This window comes from Leiobunum rupestre, chromosome 5, assembly GCF_980474605.1.
Source record: "Leiobunum rupestre chromosome 5, qqLeiRupe1.1.hap1, whole genome shotgun sequence".
Classification (NCBI taxonomy): domain Eukaryota; kingdom Metazoa; phylum Arthropoda; class Arachnida; order Opiliones; family Sclerosomatidae; genus Leiobunum; species Leiobunum rupestre.
In genome coordinates, this window is record NC_143388.1 from 59519385 (window position 1) to 59537712 (window position 18328).

Below are 18328 nucleotides of genomic sequence, written 5' to 3' on the forward strand. Positions count from 1 at the left end.
TTGATGAGTTGTTTATTAAGCATGTAAAAAAATTAAGAAAAATTTCACTAATTTGCAATTAGACTTTTCACATAAATTCATTATTTTGGAAATTGGCCTGTGGACATTTGCTCCAGTTGTTTCCGAAATCTCGCTTTCGAATTAGCTAACGATTTAATGGCTTTTAATCTATTTTTAGTTTTTAATACCTCTTTGCACTTTTTAAGGTGGCCATTCCCAATTGTGTTGATGTAATAATTAAGGCAGTGTTCTAAAAGTTTCGGCCTTTCTACTTCTGGAATGCCATCAATGCAAAGGTTATTCCAAATTTCCATAATTTTTTCATCCTCTTTGATTGACTGTTTGGCCTTAGGAACTCTATTTACGATATACGTCTGGTTGTAAAAAGGAACGATTACTTTATAAATTTTTACAAATAATTCGTACACCTCCTGTCTGGGATATAACATTCCCACTGTCCCTATCTAGTGGTGTGATGGGGTCACTGGAGCCTGTGGGGGGCTCCATACCCGGCTCTCAAGGTCATGTGATCGGGGCGCTGGGTCACTGGAACCTCATGGGTGTTCCACACTCGTCATTCTGTGACCTACTAAGGAGGGTAGTTTGCAGTGGAAGAGGAAGCCACTCTAGTCCTCAGCTGTGCGAGGGTGGGTCTCGGGCAGCCCATGGTGTCGCCTTTTGTTGGGCCGTGATGAGGGCGTTTGTTTGCTATATGTGAGGCGGTCAAAATGGCTGTCTCACTGGCCGAACGTTGTTTCGCAAAGCGCACTTTTGTCCGGGGCTGGTTGTTTTGGTGGCCGCTGTAGTGCTTAAGGCGGAGCAGCGGGGTACAAATACATATACTTATGTCTGGGATATAACAGCCCCCCTCTGTTCTGATCATCAATCCATCTCCTCAGAGGAATGGCTACATTTTCTTTGGTTGTTCGCATTTTGGTGCTCAATGCTCTTCCAAACTCTGACTTTCTGCTGAGGGACTGCAGAGTTGCACCTATAACGTACATCAAAACTGAAGGGCACTCTTCAATTTTTTTATTAACGTCGATGTGCATTATTTTCACTTTTTTGGATCCATTTTCAATAATTATCCTTAGAAGAAGGTTGACTCCCACAACTCTTCCTCTTTCGTTGAGTTCATTGTAGCCCTGAAATAGGTTGAATTAGTTTCTACACTTTTCTATATTACCAGAAGTATATTAACTCTTCTGATGTAGAGTAAAATAATTGAAGTGGGTTTTCTTACAGTAGTATGCTTCAGTGAATTTAATATTTTTTCTTTCTGTCGTTCATCATTATTAATTAAATTTACCATTGTCGAAGTAACTTTGCTTTCTGCGGTATTAACTAAAATTGGTTTTATAATACCTTTCATCTCACTGAGATCTCTAGAGTTTAATTTTGTTATCCACAAATAATTTTTTTTGTGACAGTCATTCATATTTAAATCTGATGATTGAAATTCATTTTGAGCTTCCTGAAGTAACGCTGGGAAAGTTTCATCATAATTTTCATCTAAACAATTTATTTTTTTGGGTTATGTCAAAATTATATTATAAGCTGAGTGACTAAAAACTGAAATGCAACGTACGTGCTATCATGAATTTTCTTTCTGAATTAACTTTCCCTTTTTTCTTTATTGGTGACTTGTTTGTAACGAGTGGTATGCTGAAAATTGAATTTTATGATATGAGAACAATGTACGGTGATAGGTATTATCAGAAATATTACTTGGTTATTGTCCCAAGTGGTTTTGTAATAGGTGCGTCTTCATCTACTTCAGCAAGTTTCATTAAAACAATGTCAATATCATCATTATCAAGAATTTCGTCAAATTCAGCAACTTCATCGGAAACTGTAGTATAATAACTATCGTTACTTGACTCATCTGTTAAATTGAAATTTCAAATTAGTATAGTTTCAACACTTTCCATGTCATAACAACATACAATTAACAATATCTGAGTTCTCAGAACACGATGTGCTAGAGTTGTCCTCTTCGGAGCTGCAGGGTTCGGAGTCCAAGCTCGAATTTGAACTAACACTACTATTTCTCTCTGGTTGTTTTATACCAAGAGTCTCATATGTATTGATTCCCCAGAAACTCATTCTAAAAATATTCTAATTAAAAATATATGTGTATCACAATACATTATCAAACGAAAAACATACTTAATTTTTTAGCTCATTTGCATCTTTGGTACAGTCTCCTTTGGTGTTGAATATTGAAATTTGAAAATTACCGTTGCCAAAAATTCAAATTTCCCAAAATTCCCATTGACGACCGCACGCGTGATACGCATGCGCGAAAACCGAAAGCGGAATTTCCTTCCAAAAAGGAAATGACGTCTGCCTCACTTCGGGTGTAATATCAAAGAGGGCGCTAAAGGGGCATCGCGAATTATGATTACACGTTTTTGTGATATATCCAGGAACGCAGTTCATTAATACATCCATGATCACAGCGCGGAAAGTGGCCAAGGTTTAACCATACGGTGAAAAACAACGACATTAAATGCAATAGAATTAAACAACGAATAGACCGAAGATCACAAAATGTACATTAAAAGGAAGCCAAAGGCCTCCGACAACTGAAAAACAATAATAGACTGGCCCAAAAGAATGATAAACTAAACAAATTACCGAAAATAGATGGAGCGAGAGGAACACGCGGACAACGCGCTAGACCGATTCTTGGTTTCCAAAGCGGTGCTAGGGCTGACACTTATCACATAAATATAGAGATTTTTACCGCTATTTGAGAAGTCATTTAAAGTATCAAGGAGTTGTAAACACAATGAATTTTTTATATGTTGTTTATGGAACTCTTATCTTTCCAGTGGTATTAAGCAATTTTAGTTTCTCACCAACCAGAAATCGCAACCACCCCTGTAGCATTAGGGTGTCGGTCAAGAGTCGGGTATGGGTCTAAAAGTCGTTTTCAGGTCGACGACCGTATGCCGACTCAAATTGTTCAATTTTTTTACCCCAAAAATTACAAATTTCCATTTTGAGACTTTATAAAGTCGGCAAGTCGACTTTAATGTACAGTCGATATGCCGACTTGATAAGGACCACACATATTTTTAAAATAATTGTATTTTATTGTATAATTATAATTATACTTGAAGTTCATTTTTACTAATTATGATTAATTAATTTTTAGAAATTAATTTGCATAAGAAGTTACTTCCCTGTAGCAAATTAGAGTCGGGCCGACGTCGGCAAAAGGTACTAAACGCTAAAGTCGGCCGACCTTTGGATTGAGGGTCGAAATGTCGTAGGGGTAAAATGGTCGGCCGACTGCAAAACGTCGACTCTTTACCGCCAATTAATAGAACTAAGAACCGACTCCGAAACGACGTCGGGCCGACTTTATATTAATGCTTATTTCCGACCCAAAACTGATCTCATTATTAGATTTTCGAATACAAATAAGTTTGAAGAAAAAATAAAAGTGAATAAAAAATTTATCATCATCAAATAGTCAGAAAATAATTAAAATATCCCCTTTTCCTAAATAAATATGGTCGGTTTCATAAAGTTAATGTCGAATCCAATAATTAAATGTAAGGTCTATTTTAAGTTGGATAATGGTCGGCATACCGACCATAAATAGTCCCAAAAAAAAATTACGGTTTTAGTGTCGAAATAATACTGCTAGAATTAAAATTACGATTCCAGTTGCCATGGTTACGCGGGGCCTAATCTGATAAGACTGTACGAAATTCATCTTTATAACTAGGCGGTAGCGCCATCTATATTTTGTAAAGTTATATGGCTAAAAATAAATAATTATTAGCTAACTCACCGTAACTTGAGTTAAAAAGAATCGTGTTGACAGAATAAAATTATTTTTAAACAACTTCAAAGGTTTGTTTGTTACGAGAAATCATAGATTTCAATTTCGCATCAGATTCGCGAAAAAATTCAATTGCAATAGTTGCCACCAATAAAGACAGATGCCCCCACGGTTGAACGATAAAGTTGATAAAGTCTCCTTTTGGAACGAAATTGGTCCCGCGCCAGACAGATTTAGTTGTACCTCTATTTATTCCCAACTCAATGCTATAAACCGACTTATCGACCGTACCCCGACCCTAAACCAAAGACTATATATAAATAGATTGGCGTGTTCAATGGCTCAACTTGCATACGATAGCAGACGCTGGTCAAAATTTTCCTCGCGCTTCAGAGTGCTACTAGTGGTGCCTCTAACGGCTGGTCAAAGGCTTCTCCCGTGTTTCGAAAGTGTTAACAGGTTTTTTGTATGGAGACGCCTGTCTAGTAAGCGAAGCGTATATAGTCTTTGCTCTAAACCGACTTCATGTGTTACAGGGGTTTGCGATTTACGATATTATTTCAAAATATTAATTCCTGATTTTTATTTATATTGATTAATTATACTCTAAATAGATTAAAAAATTTAAAATGTATTAATAAATAGGCCTATTGATACGATCACAAACGCTTCATAGTTTAAAAAATTCAAAAGCACGCGCCAGTTAATACTTTCGCAGCGCCATCTCCGGACTAGCAGCATTATAGAATTTTATTGGCGAACTCGCTTGAGATGGGAGGTGTAATTGTTGACTTGTGCGCTTAATTTTCTATTCAAAATTAATGGAAAATCATTGGAATCTTGAGAAATACATTAAATCTAAACTAAAAAAGTAAGTTTTTCAATAATATATCAATATAAATAATATCTATATCAATTAATTATAGCTTTGTGAACAATGTTTTGCATGAGCTGTTAGGCCTTGGCAATTACAAGGTCATGTGTTTTATAAATAAAATATAATTAGACTACAACATCAAAAGATAATGATATTTGTTAAAAGTATTTGAATTGTAATTGTTTTTACGTATTAAAATCTAGAAGCTTAATTAAAATGTTTCTTTTCTATATCACTACTTTATTAATTCTATGTACTTCGCCAAAAGATTTTGCAACGGTTTAAACTCACCTCTCTCGGTACGCCACGCTAACCGCTGTCATTTAATCGACGATCACGAATTATCTAATGTTAAGAGGTAAATGACTACGAGAAATTACCATGCCAATGGTCATTTATTATACCAATTAAACTCTTAAACAAATACAATATTAAGCACCTAAACAATTTCAATCACTATCGACAAATAACGTGCAAATCCCCGACAATCCCAACCCACATGCATCATCATTCCAAACCCTCATTAAAATAAACCCCGACGCTACTACTATACAAAATCATTAAACCGATACTAGTAAAATCTTATAAAAACTATTTGCCAAGCCAGCCATGTATTATTTATAATTGTACTTATCACAATGGTCGGTACCGACCGCCGATGCGTCACCTTCGGAAACGGAATTTGAAGAGTTGAGTACAGTTGGCCACAGAGGAAGACTAGACGATTGAAGATAGAAGCGACGAACGATGGCTCCGACAACGAGACAGGTGGTGTTCGCACATAGCGCGACTAACGAGCGAAAAAACGGATATTTATATGGTTCAACTACGAACTCTTTTAAACGCACATTTGACCCTTAGGTCCAAGCCCCATACTAGGGTTTTAATTTTACGAAACACTGTAAGTTGAGTTTTAAGTTGAGATTCCGGATTGAGAGACAAGTAAAGATAATAATAATAATTTTCCACAGAGTTCCCTGGTTTTGATGTCAAGGTTCATCCGGGAATCTTGGGTCACGTGTGGGTGACCCAATCGCTGACCATGGGTGGAGTTTATACTACCCAATCCAAAAATTACGAGTTGTTACAATAGAGTTCTACAATTATTTGTGATTTACAACTGATACTAAGAAATTTTAAAAGTTATTCGGAAGATGGCTTTATGGCTTTATGGCTTATTCATCATGGCTTGGCAGTTGGCTTGGCAATTACCCCAATTACTAACCCACCAAAATACACTAATAAATTATATAAAAAGTAAAATCCCCTGACAAGTAAAAATATTCCCACAAAAACCTAAGCGTACACTTTCAAAACAAAGTCATAAATTCGTCAACACGAAAGGTGAAATATTTTTCCCGAGAAACTCGGACGTTTGGCGATTTGACCATCGGCACGGTATTTTTTTTTTGAAGAAAGGATTAAAAAGAAAGGTTGGGGGCTCCCTGGCGGCAATTACGTGGGGGAAGGGGGAGCACTTAGGACGGCGACCAAAAAAGGCGATTCTTATCTACGCCGACCGAGCGGGTTCCAAGAAATGGGCCCCACACCACTTCATCTCAAACGTAGGGAGGGGTTATTCTACTATTTTACCTCCCCGTATAAAATTAGGACTCTTATTTCAATAACTCTATTTAATTCAAAAATTTCGTTGCATTCCCTCCCCTCCAAGAGCCGATCGACCCCGAACGGCCCATAAAAAAGAGGAACTCCCACCTATAATACGCGTGCTTTAAAAACTTAAAGGAAATTATTATTTACATTAACATGGAAGTATTTGTACAGGTACTTACAAAATGTATTATCTAACCCAGATGAGAGGCGGACGAGAATGACACTGTAAAGTAACGTTGGTACCATAACACTAGCCCTACAAACTCGCACGAGAAAACTTTCTCTTACTCCCTCCGAACGTCCATAAGCATTAATTAGGCGGGGTTAGATTTTCTAGGTCTCAAAACCATGTGAAAGGTATCATCGGCTGGAGGCCGAATAATCGAAGTGGTTGGGATTGTATTGGGTATTTCGATGGGCTTTTCTGCGGCTTCGCTTTGCGGGCGTTCGACGTAGGTCTTTAGCTCTCGCAAATTAAAAGTTCCCTTTAATACCTTCCCCTTTTCCGTGCACAACCTATACGTGTGTTTCGACAGTTTTTCAGCAATTTTTAACGGGCCCTCCCAAAGTGGGGCTAGCTTAGCAGAGAAATATTTCCCCGCAGACGACTGGTGGTGCGTCTTTTTGGCGACGATATCCCCTTCATTGAACTCAAAATCACGCTTTTTCATGTTGTAATATTTAGCATTTTTTTCTTGCGATTGCTTAACCCGTTCCCGGGCCTTGCTAACCGCAGCTCGGATAAGTGTGGCTCTAGCTATTGGGGTTAGTTGTTTACACAATTCGACATTAACATTGTTGTCCACATTCATCACAGCGGGTTCACGAATTTCGCGACCAAAATTTAAATAGGCGGGCGAATAACCCCTGGAATCATTTGTCCCTGTACGCAACGCCATCACGAGTTGTTGAAGGCCCTCATCCCAATACTGGTGGCTCTTCTCGACGTAACATCTTAATCCCGTTCCTAATGTTCGGTTAATGTTCTCTACCGGGTTACCCTGGGGGCTATAGAACGAAGTGAATCTTTGTTTGATCCCATAGTATTTGCATACTTCCTGCATTAATTTGGACGTAAACTGGGTTCCATTATCACAAACTATTTTCTTTGGGATTCCAAAACGACTAAAGACATCGTCAATCAGACGACTGGCAATATTTTTACTTGTGGCTTTTTTTAGCGGAAATGCCTCAACCCATTTAGTGGCGTAATCCGTAACAACCAGAATATATCGGCTGCCCTTTTTGCTCCTGGGGTACTCCCCCTTTAGGTCAACCGCTATCACTTCCCATGGCTCTGAAGGTTCAGCGGATTTCATTAATCCCGCCTGTTTAATGGGTGGACTTTTGTTTGCCTGACAAATTCGACAAGACCTAACGTATCGGGTAATGTCTCGGGACATTCCATTCCACGTATAGTATTTTCTCGCTCTATCCAATGTCTTACTAATTCCCTGATGACAGGCTGCTTTTAGATCGTGACACGCTGACGCTACAACTCTTACTAGACTACGGGGCACAACTATTCGGGAAACTTCATCCCCACCCTCCTTATCGCGGTCTACTATCAAGGTTCGATAAACCATACCATCGATAAGGGTGCAAGAGGGTCCAACGTTTTTCACCCACTTACCGATCTTGTCACTATTACCAAAAGATCCGCTTTTAATGAACGTCACTAATCGACAAATTTTCGCGTCTTTATTCTGAGCCTCTATAATCGACTCTCGATCTAACACAATCAAGTCACCGGTATCAACTAAATTTACCTCTCGAACATCATCAAATATTTTATCTACAGTCTTTCCCTCTAAATGTGATGTGGTATTTTGCGCTCTTTGTACCGCATCTGTCCCGTTTACTACTGGCACCCTCTCATCGGTCACTTCGTGAGTTTCTGGGATACGTGATAAAGCGTCGGCGATGACATTGTCCTTACCGGGCATGTATACTATTTTAAACTGAAATGGTTGTAGGCGTGTGCTCCAGCGCGTAAATTTCCCTGTGGGGTCTTTCGCGTTTTTTAGCCACTCGAGCGACTTATGGTCAGTGTAGACCTCAAAGGGCTTACCCTCCAAATACACGCGGAACTTCTCTACTGCCCACACAATAGCCAGACACTCTCTCTCGGTAACGGAGTAGTTTCTCTCGGCTTGATTGAGAGTTCGGCTTGCATACTGCACTACTCTCTTAACGCCATCTATCTTTTGAAGAAGAACGGCCCCCACCCCTACATTCGACGCGTCGGTCTCTAGAATAAAGGGTTTTTCGAAGTCGGGGGACGCTATAACGGGCGCGTTGGACAACAAATCCTTAAGAATCTCAAAAGCGGTTACCTGCTCCGGCCCCCAATCCCAACTTACGTTGTCGTGCGTTAGATGATGCAGAGGGGCGGCTATCTTAGCGAAGTTAGGTATGAAGCGCCGATAGAATCCAGCCATTCCCAAAAATCGCCTCAGCTGCCTAACCGTACGCGGCGCGGGATACAACGCAATCGCTTCTACCTTTGACGGATCTACTTCTATCCCTTCCTTGGATACGACGTGACCCAGAATGCTAGCCCTCTTACGGCAAAACTGAGTTTTCGATGATTTCACGGTGAGACCCTCTCCTTTTAATATTTCTAGGACTCTCTCTAAACTATCTAAGTGCTGTTCAAAAGTGTCCGACACTATATACAAATCATCGAAATAATCAAATACACCTTCTCTGGCTAAGCTACCGAAGAGGTCATTAACCATTCGCTGGAAGGTGCTAGGGGCTCCGGTTAGGCCAAACATCAGAACATTAGGCCTAAAAATTCCCTTATTGGTGACAAAGGCGCAAGTGTCACGGCAGCCCTTGTGTAATGGTACCTGCCAGTATCCCGAGCGCATGTCCAAAACTGTAATGAAGTCGGGTTCTCTAATCGACTCGAGGATGTCCTCCATTCTGGGGAGCGGATACGCGTCTTTGCGTGTTACGTTGTTAAGCTTTCTATAATCGATGCAAAGACGGTGCTTCCCATCAGGCTTTTTGACCAATAGAGTAGGAGCACTCCAAGGACTATGGCAGGGCTCAATTAAATTTAAATTTAACATTTCTTGCACTATTTCGTCTATAATTTCTTTTTTATATGGGGAATATCTATAGGGGGGGCACGCGATAGGGGGGCTGTCTCCGGTATCGACATAGTGCTCTACCGAAGTGGTGTGACCTGGGGTTTTGGAAAAAACGCTCTTAAACTTCCAAACTAAGGCTCGCAGGCGTACGCGTTCGTCTTCACTGACGGGCGCGTCTAATATTGCCTGGTCAATCACCTCCTCATCGAAGTCTTCGTCCTCAAAAAGGTTACACTCATATAAATCGAAGTTGTGACCCACCCCACGAAAATAAAAACAAGTATCTGGATTGTCTTTAAAACTATATGACATTTCACTACAATTAACTATCATCCCTGACTTATTTAAGAAGTCCATCCCCAATATACATGGATACGATATATCCTTAAGAACAAGCGCCTCGTGATTAATATATTTTCCTTGCAAATGAAAATTCAGCAAATAACTTTCCTTTGCTGAACAACTCTTACCGTTCACTGTGCGTAGTTTTAGATTAAGTTTATTTGGTTCTAATTTTAACTGTTTAAAAATGTTGTTTAAGTCATTATTAATTAAAGTTACCGAACTACCTGAATCAATTAAAGCAGTGGTGGGTATACCACCAATCGAAAGTTCTATAATACCCTTATTTTTATTTTTTAAATCACTAATAGTTAAGCAAGAGTCGTCGAAAGGATCGCACTTAAGCCTACAAGTCGTTTCTACTTTTTCGGGAGGGGTTTTCCTTCGGCTTTCCCTCCCACTCCCCCGTTTCCCGAATTAGTACTTTTATACGGACAATTCCTTTTCAAGTGACCTTTTTTATTGCACTGATTACAGACTATATCTGGGCAAAAAGGTGACAGGTGGCCCTTTTTTCCGCAGTGGAAGCATTGTCTATCAGCCAGGTTCCCAATTCCACTACTGGGATCAGAAACAGTGTTATTTCTCACAAACCCTGTCGGCGGTCTAGCCTGGCCATTATTAGCTCGCTGGTCGTTCCCTTGTCCCTTTATTAATTCTAATCGCGAAGTATGTCTCAAAAGTTCTCTAATGTTCTGATATTCGTGTGTCGCTAATTGCACCTTAAAGTCCTGGCGAAGATTTCTAAAAACACACTGAACCTGGGCCTGGGGAGTCATTGGGACGTCTAATTGGTTTATTAATCCACGCATACTGTCTACGTAGTCGCTGACGCTCTCGTTGTATTTTTGACGGTGATTAATTAACTGCTCGTGTAAATACGCGTCATTTATTTGGTACGCGAATTCTTCTTTTAAAAGAACCTGAAACCCGTCAAACGAAGTGGGCTTTACGGGCAAATTTAGCCACCAGTCGCACGCCTGACCCGTCAACAGTGGCGGGATCCATCGCCGGAGAAAAATATCATCCGGCACCCCCATTGACTCTTTTTTTTTCCGGGCTTTAGCTAAAAACTCTTTCGCGCTGATATCGGTATGTTTCCCCGAGAAAACGGGTAAGGTTGATTTGGGCAATTGAAAACTTGGCGTGGAGTGATGCGCGACCCCAAAGGGGCCCCCCGTGGACATGATTGAACCCTGCGACGAGACGGTAGGATTTCCTCCGGCCCCGCCAGTATAACAATTACTTGCCGACGACAAGGGGTTGTTCGTAAAATTTTGGGGAGTACTATTCGTAATGTTTTGACCTCCGCTATTCGAAAAAAATTGATTTCCACTATTCGGAATAAATTGATTTCCACTATTCGGAATAAATTGATTTCCGCTACTTGGAATAAATTGATTTCCACTAATCGGAAGAGTTTGATTTCCACTAATCGTAATAATTTGATTCTGGGTATTAACTAGCGAACTAGCAGTACAGTAAGGAATTTGGGTGCAGTTTGAAATTTGCGAAGATAAACTAGTTACTACATTTTGCGGACTACTAATTTGTGGTTGTACCTGGGTAATCATCGTACTAGTCGTGCCACCATTACTAGGAACGACATTGTTACTCTGGGATTCTAATGTTTTTACCTGCGCTTCCAATTTTGAAATTTGCTTTTGCAAAGCGACCAAAATGGACGATGGAACGTATTCCATCGGTTCTCTATTCTGTGTGGATTTACTTGAATCGTTAGCTAAGCCAGTGTCACTCCCGCCTGATGGCTCTAATCTACTGCTACCTACCCCGTTATGCTGGCTTCCATTCAAACTAGAAACTAATACATCGTTGGTGATATCAACAATATTCTCACCCCCAGTTACGCGAACCTGTTCCGTATCCATATTTCCAGCTACTATCAAACGGCCGCGATATCTATCTTCGCGTGCTCGTTTCTGGTAGGCTACCAAACAGTCTCTACAACTATAATCTTTACCGAGTGCGGGCAAGCAGTTATGTTCCATGCAGGGACTAAGTAACACCGACTTTCGACTATTTTTTTTTAATCTCGACTCATTCTACACACTGACTCTTTATGAATCGTCCCCGTGAAAGTGTTTCTAACATTGGGAGACGATCCCGGCTGGGCCCCCAAAAATGCAACGGTTTAAACTCACCTCTCTCGGTACGCCACGCTAACCGCTGTCATTTAATCGACGATCACGAATTATCTAATGTTAAGAGGTAAATGACTACGAGAAATTACCATGCCAATGGTCATTTATTATACCAATTAAACTCTTAAACAAATACAATATTAAGCACCTAAACAATTTCAATCACTATCGACAAATAACGTGCAAATCCCCGACAATCCCAACCCACATGCATCATCATTCCAAACCCTCATTAAAATAAACCCCGACGCTACTACTATACAAAATCATTAAACCGATACTAGTAAAATCTTATAAAAACTATTTGCCAAGCCAGCCATGTATTATTTATAATTGTACTTATCACAATGGTCGGTACCGACCGCCGATGCGTCACCTTCGGAAACGGAATTTGAAGAGTTGAGTACAGTTGGCCACAGAGGAAGACTAGACGATTGAAGATAGAAGCGACGAACGATGGCTCCGACAACGAGACAGGTGGTGTTCGCACATAGCGCGACTAACGAGCGAAAAAACGGATATTTATATGGTTCAACTACGAACTCTTTTAAACGCACATTTGACCCTTAGGTCCAAGCCCCATACTAGGGTTTTAATTTTACGAAACACTGTAAGTTGAGTTTTAAGTTGAGATTCCGGATTGAGAGACAAGTAAAGATAATAATAATAATTTTCCACAGAGTTCCCTGGTTTTGATGTCAAGGTTCATCCGGGAATCTTGGGTCACGTGTGGGTGACCCAATCGCTGACCATGGGTGGAGTTTATACTACCCAATCCAAAAATTACGAGTTGTTACAATAGAGTTCTACAATTATTTGTGATTTACAACTGATACTAAGAAATTTTAAAAGTTATTCGGAAGATGGCTTTATGGCTTTATGGCTTATTCATCATGGCTTGGCAGTTGGCTTGGCAATTACCCCAATTACTAACCCACCAAAATACACTAATAAATTATATAAAAAGTAAAATCCCCTGACAAGTAAAAATATTCCCACAAAAACCTAAGCGTACACTTTCAAAACAAAGTCATAAATTCGTCAACACGAAAGGTGAAATATTTTTCCCGAGAAACTCGGACGTTTGGCGATTTGACCATCGGCACGGTATTTTTTTTTTGAAGAAAGGATTAAAAAGAAAGGTTGGGGGCTCCCTGGCGGCAATTACGTGGGGGAAGGGGGAGCACTTAGGACGGCGACCAAAAAAGGCGATTCTTATCTACGCCGACCGAGCGGGTTCCAAGAAATGGGCCCCACACCACTTCATCTCAAACGTAGGGAGGGGTTATTCTACTATTTTACCTCCCCGTATAAAATTAGGACTCTTATTTCAATAACTCTATTTAATTCAAAAATTTCGTTGCAATTTTCAGACTTGTATATTGTTTGGATTAGTTCTATTAATATAAATAGCTCATTTTTATTGAAAATTATTATCGATTCAATCTCAGCTAAATTACTGTTAAGGCATCAAATTGGTATTAAGTGGGAGTTCCGAAGTGCGATTTAATTTGACGTCGGCACAACGTCGTTTCCGAGTCGGAAATATGCCTATTTGAAGTCGGCTCATAGTCATTTCTGAGTCGGCCCATAGTCATTTCTGAGTCGGCCCATAGTCATTTCTGAGTCGGCCCATAGTCCTCTCTGAGTCAGCCCATAGTCCTTTCTGAGTCGGCCCATAGTCCTTTCTGAGTCGGCCCATAGTCCTTTCTGAGTCGGCCCATAGTCCTTTCTGAGTCGGCCCATAGTCCTTTCTGAGTCGGCCCATAGTCCTTTCTGAGTCGGTCCATAGTCATTTCTGAGTCGGTCCATAGTCATTTCTGAGTCGGCCCATAGTCCTTTCTGAGTCGGCCCATAGTCCTTTCTGAGTCGGTCCATAGTCATTTCTGAGTCGGTCCATAGTCATTTCTGAGTCGGCCCATAGTCCTTTCTGAGTCGGTCCATAGTCCTTTCTGAGTAGGACATACATCGGAAGTGAGTCGAATTTTCTTGTCGATCGACGGTCGGCCGACTACTTTTCTACTAGGACATTTCGACCTTTCAGAGTGGGGTGGCCCGACAGTAGGCCGACCTTTCTGTTTTAAGACACTAGCCGACGTCGGCCCGACTCTAAAATGCTACAGGGGCAAAGACGGCTTCGATTTTGCGTTTTTTTTTAAAAAAGCCAATAATTAAAGTGTCGTATCTCCACACCGTGATGCCATTAATCAATGTGTCGTATCTCCACACCGTGATGCCATTAATCAATGTGTCGTATCTCCACACCGTGATGCCATTAATCAATTTTAAATCTATTTTCGAGTTTCTTGACCCTTTTTACCTATTACAAGTCATCACTAACAATATAATATCTAAAGTTCGGAATCGGGAAATTGTATAAATAAATCTGGCGAACAAAAACCACGATTTATCAAGCATCTATTTTAATAAAAAATAATACTAATTTTTTTTCAATTCTGACACATTAATTGTGGACTCTAGCAACTGTTTTATCAAAATAAAAAAAATCCTGGAGAGCGAAGCCGTTCCTTAAAGGGAATATAACCTCAGGTATTTGGTGTGGAACACCAACGTTTGCAGCTCTGGCCACTCTTGCCTTTGGCTTTAGAAATGTTTGGCGCCACTATACAGCGTAATTTGAAAAATTGAAGGGGTCTTCCATAAAGATTGCTTTGCAGGTTATATTCCCTTTAAATATAATTCGTTAAAAACGGGCTTTTTTAAAGGCTTGAAATTTCAACCGCGTCCAGGAATAAAATTTCAAAGCCGGTATCTCTAGAGCTATCTATATTATAATATTATGAGGAGCGCTTGGTACGTTGGTCGTACGTCCCAGCTTTCAAAAATGTGTCCTTAGTCTGTCATGAAGCCAAAGGCGGGGCGGCGAGGAAAAAGCGACCTGCGGAACAGAGGGAAACCGAGACTGCCTTTCGCTTCGTTACTGAGGTGGTTCGACTATCTATTTTCTCAAAATCTGTCGCCCCTGAGAGTGGGCCGTGTTTGTCCCAACACGCAATACACCCAAAATTTTCTCTCTTCCGCCGGAGGGGGGGATCGCCGCGTTCACAAAGACATTTTGTTGAGGAGAATTCTAAAGTAAAAGGGGGATGAGCATTCCGCTTTCGGCGGGGTGATACGACTTCAGCCTTTCTCTTTCTCCTTCTGCACAAGTCAGCAGTTCACAAAGACTTCCTTTACTCGCGCTAACAGTTACACAGTTTTATTTGTGGCAGCCATAGCGCACCGAAACCACGAGGTAAAAAAAAGTCTTTCGTTCCCTCGGGCCTCGGACTCCACTCTCTCTCGAGAAAACCGGTGTTTGTGTATTACATAACCGACACGACGTCATAACCGCTTCTCTATTGGCCAAAACTGGCACGTGATTTCCAGCCAAAGGTCGAAATATCAAACTGGAGTAGATACGGGTTGACCGCCTATTTCCCTCTCGTCTTGAGAAGTTTTCTCTCCCCTTTCGACTTTCGGCGGGTTTGTGAACCGCCGATTTCTAACTTTGTCTTCTACCTTTCGCTTTCAAATTAAGCTATTAACCATTATTAACGTCTCTGTGAACGCGGCATAATTAATGTATACACAGGGACGGTCCGAATAGGATATTTAGCGGCTAGCGATTGCTAAATGTGCCCTCGAGCGGCGATTGTGCGAACTAACGACAAACTGAGTCAAGGGGGATGGAAACGGGAGGAAAAGTTTAAGGGAACAAAAAAAAGCAGTCGCCTTGCCAACGATGTTATAAGCTCCACGTGCGTTTGGTAAATGAATTCATTTATATTAAAAATTTAATTGATTGATATTAATTTTTCGGCCCATACATTCGAGACGTTATTCTCAATTTCTCCAGACAAAAAGAAGATTAAAAAAGTGGATTTAAGTGATTCCGATAAAAGTAAATCAAAGATTTTTTGGACAAGGCTTAGAAAAAGATGAACAGGAAAGGTAGTCGCCGCTTTTATGAGAGAGTGGCGTTTTGCGGACCGTCCCTGTGTATACATTAATTAGTCCAAGGTTTCAGAAGGCCTGTGAGTTTCGGAAACGGGAAGGCCGGGGGGTTTCGGGATCGTTCCAATTTGAAAGTCCCGTGGCTCTCTCGGCGTACGTTAGTCCCGTGGCCTTTATGCATCAGCCATTGGATACAGGGGGGTTTGGTATGACTGCGAGTTTGAGTTATTTTAACGGGGAAAAGGGTACCACGGAAATTCTCGCATTGGAAAGGGGGACGGGAGTACAACGGAAATTCTCGCATGGAGAGAAGTGGGTGAGGGTACCACGATAATTATCACATGGGAAAAAGGGGGAGGGGTACCCCGGTAATTATCACATGGGAAAAAGGGGGAGGGTACCCCAGTAATTATCACAATGGAAAAAGGGGGAGGGGAACCCCGGTAATTATCACATGGGAAAAATGGGGAGGAAGGGCCTTACTGGGGTGGTTCTACTATGGGGAAAAGGGTACCACGGTAATTATCACATGGGGAAAAGGGGGAGGAAGGGCCTTACTGGGGTGGTTCTACTATGGGGAAAAGGGTACCACGGTAATTATCACATGGGAAAAAGGGGGAGGGGTACCCCGGTAATTATCACATGGGGAAAAGGGGGAGGAAGGGCCTTACTGGGGTGGTTCTACTATGGGGAAAAGGGTACCACGGTAATTATCACATGGGAAAAAGGGGGAGGGGTACCACGGTAATTATCACATGGGAAAAAGGGGGAGGAAGGGCCTTACTGGGGTGGTTCTACTATGGGGAAAAGGGTACCACGGTAATTATCACATGGGAAAAAGGGGGAGGGGTACCCCGGTAATTATCACATGGGGAAAAGGGGGAGGAAGGGCCTTACTGGGGTGGTTCTACTATGGGGAAAAGGGTACCACGGTAATTATCACAAGGGGAAAAGGGGGAGGGGTACCACGGTAATTATCACATGGCAAAAAGGGGGAGGAAGGGCCTTACTGGGGTGGTTCTACTATGGGGAATAGGGTACCACGGGAATTATCACATGGGAAAAAGGGGGAGGGGTACCCCGGTAATTATCACATGGGAAAAAGGGGGAGGAAGGGCCTTACTGGGGTGGTTCTACTATGGGGAAAAGGGTACCACGGTAATTATCACAAGGGGAAAATGGGAGGTGGGTACCACGGTAATTATCACACCTGAAAAGGGGAAGGTGGGTACCACGGAAATTATCACATGGGAAAAAGGGGGAGGTGGGTACCACGGAAATTATCACATGGGAAAAAGGGGGAGGTGGGTACTACGGTAATTATAACATGAGAAAAAAGGGGAGGAACGGTAATTATCACATGGGGAAACTGGGGTGTACCCCGGTAATTATCACATGGGGCCTTACTGGGATGGTTCTACTTTGGGGGAAAGGGTACCATGGAAATTATCGCATGGGAAAAGGGGGAGGGGGCCTTACTGGGATGGATCTACTTTGTGGAAAATGGTACCATGGAAGTTATCGCATGGGAAAAGGGGGAGGCGGCCTTACGGGAGAAAGTCGACTATGGGGTTAAGGGTACCATGGAAAATGGTGGGTGCCACGGAAATTCTCGCATGGGTAAAAGGGGGAGGTTGACTTACTGCGGTGGTTCGACTATGTGGAAAAGGGTGCCACGGAAATTATCCCATGGGAAAAAGGGGTTGGGGGCGTACTGGGGTGGGGTGCCTCGAAACACACCACTAGCTGAGGGCTTCTCGGCTAGTATATAATACGGAGCTGAAATTTTGGATTTCTTATTAAACAAGCGGGAAATAAATTTGGCAAGAGTTTCACTAAAATCGGAGTGGGTGGCGTGGGGACCTTGGGTGATTTGACATGGATTGACCCTAGAAACGTTTTTTCTATTTCAAATTAACTTGTTGTAATTCGGATAAAATTTATGTTAAAAAGTCAGAGAAAATCTCCAATGTAATGTGGAAACACTGAATTTTGGTCGTTGATGGTGTTTGAAACCCGGGAGAAATTTCAATGAGACATGACATTTAAAAGCATGCGCAATTACGATGGTGTGCAATGTCTTTTAATTTAATTTAATTTAAAGTTATTTCATTTCATTAACTGAAACTTCAATGCCTTTAAGTTTAATTTAATTTAATTAGAGTTTAAGCTATTTAACTTAACTTTTTTCTTCAAAAGAAATAAACAAGTATTTACAAATAAAAAAGAGTTTAAAAAATTTAATTTATTGTTATTTAATTCAAGCAATTTAGATTTAATTTAAAAATACTTAAGCAATCATAACATTTCAAAGCTAATTTATATCTACTTTCACTCAAACACGTTTAAATTCTGAAAGAGTAGCAACTAAAAACGTGTACCAAATTCAAACCGTTTTCATCGCGATAAAACAGCAATTGATGTAGATTCTTAATATTGAAGTGTTTGTTATTACGGACCATAAGCTGTCTATTAC

At 41.0% G+C, this 18328-nt stretch overlaps 1 protein-coding gene across 1 annotated transcript in view; it reads right to left on the minus strand.

Moving 5' to 3' along the window:
* The window catches only part of LOC149945465 (nose resistant to fluoxetine protein 6-like), a 52066-nt gene that overhangs the window by 33100 nt on the left and 638 nt on the right, over positions 1–18328 (minus strand). The window lies entirely within an intron of this gene.